This window comes from Pongo pygmaeus, chromosome 7, assembly GCF_028885625.2.
Source record: "Pongo pygmaeus isolate AG05252 chromosome 7, NHGRI_mPonPyg2-v2.0_pri, whole genome shotgun sequence".
Taxonomy (NCBI): Eukaryota; Metazoa; Chordata; class Mammalia; order Primates; family Hominidae; genus Pongo; species Pongo pygmaeus.
The window spans coordinates 86,249,963-86,254,795 of NC_072380.2; the positions used below are offsets into that span (position 1 = coordinate 86,249,963).

A 4,833-nucleotide genomic window follows, 5' to 3' on the forward strand; every position below is an offset into this window, starting at 1 on the left:
GCACTGGGTCACTGGAGTTCGAAGCTGGCCACTTCTCAGGCTGCCAGGGAATCTGGCAGCACCCCTGCGGCAGCATATTCTGTCTCTCCTGGAAAATGAAGTTGCACTGGTCCTCCCATGGCTGCTGGGCAGACCCACAGAGCTTCACAGGTCTGGGATGGCCCTTTCTGCTCATGACACTCTTGCCTAACTTCCTGGAACTAGAAAAATTAGAAAAGAAAAAATTAAAAAAATTAGAGAACAATACTATTCTGAATTTTAATTAGAAGCTCTGAGCGTTTCCTCTTTCTAAGGGCTTTCTCTCTCTCTCTCTTTTTTTGTTCACTTATCTGCCCATTTGTAGTGGCTAATTTGATGTGTCAACTTGACTGTGCTAAGGGATGCTCAGATAGCTGGTAAAGCATTATTTCTGGGTGTGTCTGTGAAGATGTTTCTCAAAAACATTAGCATTTGAATCAGTAGACTGAGTAAAGATCAGCCCTCACCAAAGTGTCTGGGCATCATCCAATCTGATGAAGGCACAGCTAGAACAGAAAGGCGGAGGAAAGGTGAATTTGCTCTCTGCTTGAGTTGGGACATCTATCTTCTGCCTTTGGGCAACAGCACTCCTGGTTCTGATGCCCTCACACTCAGGCTGGAATTACTCCATCAGCTTTTCCGGGCCTTCAGTTTGCAGACGCAGACTGTGAGACTTCTCAGCCTCCATAATCTCGTGGACCAAACTTTCATAATAAATCTTTTTATATATCTCTCTAAGTATCTTACTGGGTCTATTTCTCTGGAGAACCTGACTAACACACTATCTTCAGGTAATGCCCTTCGTAATTTATTGTCTGCCAGTATGTTGGGAGTATACTGGTCTCCATTAAAAGCTGTCTAACAACTTTGGAAGAGGATTACAAGGGAGTTTTATCAATAGATAGCTGTGGTGTTTGCTTTGGCAGCATGCGTATTAAAATGGGACCAATACAGAGAAGATTAGGATGGCCCCAGTGCAACGATGACACACAAATTTGTGAAGTGTTTAATTTAAAAAATAAAAACAAAAAAGAGATAGTTTTTATGGTAGATAGTGGATTTTATGAAAGACAGTGGATTTTTTTTTTTTTTTGGAAACAGGGTGTTGCTATGTCACCGAGACTGGAATCTTGGCTCACTGCAGCCTTGACCTCCTGGGCTCAAGAGATCCACCCGCCTCGGCTTCTAAAAGTGCTGGGATTACAGGCGTGAACCACTGCACTCAGCCTTAGCTGTGGATTCTTAAAGACAGAGACTTAAAAAATGTGTGTGTGTGTGTATGTGCATGCACATGTGTGCAGGGAAGGGGGAAGAACTGATCCTTTTCTACATCCAGGCTGTGGGATCCTCCAATGAGGACAGAGAAAAGGAAAAAATAAGGGAGGGCCAGTTTCTTCCTCAAGTTCACATCTAATATCATTTGCAATGAAAAGAGTGACGGAGTGGTGGCATTGAACCTGAGCTGAAGGGAAAGCGTACCATTGCAGACAATGTTGGAAGTGTTGTTCAGGACCCCTTTATGTGAAAACAAGACCCCTGGAAGGCAGCTGAGGCTTCCCAAGCAGCAGTGCCCACTGTGGGTCTGTCTGGGGTGGTAAATGGGGCTTGGAATCAAAATGCAAGAAAATCCTAGCATAATGGCCTTTGGGTTGAGACTGATTGACTTTGGTATATTCCCAAGCCCGGAGTACCTCATCGGAAGTTCTTTCTGCTGCACATGGCCGTGGTTGAGGAATCCTGGGAAAAGAGCCTCAGTAGTTAATTGACACTGAAAGTGCTTTCAGATGGTTTTGCTTTATGGCTGAGTGTGGAGGTGCCAGGAATCAGGCTTTGAGCTGCATGGCAATTACATGGCCAAGTGCATGCCCTGAGAGGCAAAAAATTGTAGAAGAATTTGGAATTGAAGTTAAGTGTAGGTTTTCAAGCTGTGTATATGAAACACTGTCCATATGACACACTCTACCTTCTCCACTGTCACTTTGTCACAGGAATGTTTATTCCTCCCACACTGTTACTGATTCCCTGCTTCCCAACCTTTCTCCAAAAATCTCCCTGTGTGCTTTTTCTGGCCTGGTGAGAGAAGTAAACAGGGTAGAATTGCGAAGGATGGAATTTTCCAGCAGGCGGTACAGAGGCCCCACCTTGCTGATGTGGTTTCACCTTCTCCAGGGACCATCAGCTCTTTGTTGACTCCTGGGAATAAAAGCTCGATTTCCTTTAAGGCTCTTTAGTTCCCAGACCTGCCTGGCGATGGCTGACTCTTGTGCAGAAGAGAGACTGAATCAGTTTAAAGCCACAAACCACAATCCCTGAGTACTGATGATTTCCTAGGCCCTTTCTTGTCTTTTGGTCTGTCTTGTCCTTTCTCTCTCTCTTTCTTTTCCTTTCTTTTCTTTCTTTCTTTCTTCCTTTCTTTCTTTCTTTCTTTCTTTCTTTCTTTCTTTCTTTCTTTCTTTCTTTCTTTCTTTCTTTCTTTTCTTTTCTTTCTTTCTTTTCCCTTCCTTCTTTCCTTCCTCTCTTTCTCTCTTTCTCTCTTTCTTTCCCTCTCTCCCTTTCTTTCCCCCCCCTTTTTTTTTTGAGTCAGGGTCTTCATTTGTTGCCCAGGCTTAAGTGCAGTGGTGTGATCATAGCTTGCTGCAGCCTTGATCTCCTTTGCTCAAGTGATCCTCCTACCTCAGCTTCTCAAGTTGCTAGGACTACAGGTGCATGCCAACGTTCCTGGCTAATTAAAAAAAATTTTTTTTTTGGAAAGAAGGTACTCCTATGTTGCCCAACTGGTCTTGAGCTCCTGGGCTCAAGCTATCCATCTGCCTTGGCCTCCCAAAATGCTGAGACTACAGGTGTGAGCCATCATGCCTAGCTAAGTTTAAAATTTTTAGTAGGGATGAGGTCTTGCTATGTTGTCCAGTCTGGTCTCGAGCTCCTGGGCTCAAACAATTTTCCCACCTCGGCTGGCATTTCTTTTTTTTTTTTTTAGATGGAGTCTCGCTCTGTCACCCAGGCTGGAGTGCAGTGGCATGATCTCGGCTCACTACAACATCCGCCTCCTGGGTTCAAGAGATTCTCTTGCCTCAGCCTCCTGAGTAGCTGGGGCTACAGGTGTGCACCACCATCCCCAGCTAATTTTTGTATTTTTATAGAGATGGGGTTTCACCATGCTGGCCAGGCTGGTTTCAAACTCCTGACCTCATGATCCTAAAGTGCTGGGATTACAGGCATGAGCCACCGCGCCCAGCCCTCAGCTGGTGTTTCTTGTATTGTTTATCGTTTTGGCTTCAGGGAGATTGAGCACAATCTTAGAGCTTTACTCTTCCCTGGCCATTCCAGCAGATTGGCTTCAGCTTCCTGCTCCCTGCTTTCAATTATAGAATATTTCCCTTAATCTACAGTCCTATTTTTTGTGCTCCTCCTTATCCAGTTGTCCACAATGCTGCTATATGCCAGGCTTGTGCTAGGATCTGGGAACAGAGATGAATAAAACATGGTCCCTCAGTCTTCAGCGGCTCATAAAGAACTGGGAAAAACAGAGTTGCAAGGAACTCACAGCGAGTGACTCTGTCTTCATCTTCTTTCTGGATTTTGGTTTTCATGCAATTGCACCATTTTTCTTCTGGTTGAGCATGTTCCTAGATTGGACTTAGATTGTATAGGTTATCAATAAATACTGGCCATCCTCATGACTGTGGTCATGTCCATGTAAACGCTTTCAAATGCCTCCAGCTCATGGAGCCCTTGCCTACCAGTGCAATATGTGCAGGTAACAGAAACTTAAGAAAAATTTTGAAGTTATTTAAACATTTTTCTGATTTTATTTTAGTTTTTATTATTGTATTGTTATTTTAAAAAACCCCAAACCCCTGCAGGGGAGGAAAGATTTCTTTTTCTCACCCATCCTAGGTTCATAGCCGAGGCTCCTATAACAAAAGAAGATTAACAAGCAAAAGGCATACACATTTATTTGATGTAAGTTTTATATGAAGGGGAGACTTCTTAAGGAAATGAAGATTCAAGTAAACAGGTGCACTTGTGTATTGCTATGCTTAGGTTTGATGAAGCGTGGACCGTCATGGAGAAATATGACTGGAGGGCAGAAGGATATGACTGAATGGTAATAAGCTAGGGGGAAACTTAGCAAGGCCTGTTTGTTCAGGTTCCTCTCTGTGTCCCTGTGTCTTCAGAGGTAAGGATGTTCCTTTCACCCCAGGTATAGGAAGGGTACCTTTCAAATGAGGGATTTATGACCTGCTTCAAGGGAGAAGGCTGAGGGAAAGGTGAGAGAGGCCTTCCTGCTTCTGTTGTTTTCTCAAATGCCAAGGTGTCATATTTTGGGGTAGTGTGTCCTGAACCCCATCTTCCCCGTCCCTCTACTGGATTAATTTGAAGTAAGTTCCAGGTATTATACAGATATTTATATGTATCTATATATGTAAATATATATCTGTAAATAGCTATACATATCATAAATGCAAATGTGTGTAAATATTCCAGCATATATCTCTGAAAGTTAAGGACTCTTTATTTTTTAATTTTTATTTTTTTGAGATGTAGTCTTGTTCTGTTGTCCAGGCTGGAGTGCAGTGGCATGGTCTCAGCTCACTGCAACCTCCACCTCCCCGGTTCAAGCAATTCTCATGCCTCGGCCTCCTGAGTAGCTGAGATTACAGGCGCCTGCCACCACACCTGGCTAATTTTTTGTATTTTTAGTAGAGATGGGGTTTCACCATGTTGGCCAGGCTGGTCTTGAACTCCTGACCTCGTGATCCGCCTTGGCCTCCCAAAGTGCTGAGATTACAAGCATAAGCCACGACTCTTTAA

General features: G+C 43.7%; 1 non-coding gene across 1 annotated transcript; it reads left to right on the forward strand.

Annotated features, from left to right (window-relative positions):
* The first annotated feature begins 932 nt into the window (after window positions 1–932).
* LOC129043268 (U6 spliceosomal RNA) lies at window positions 933–1,035 on the forward strand. The gene has a single exon (XR_008504367.2). It is a non-coding gene; the product is annotated as a U6 spliceosomal RNA (small nuclear RNA).
* The last annotated feature ends 3,798 nt before the right edge of the window (window positions 1,036–4,833 follow it).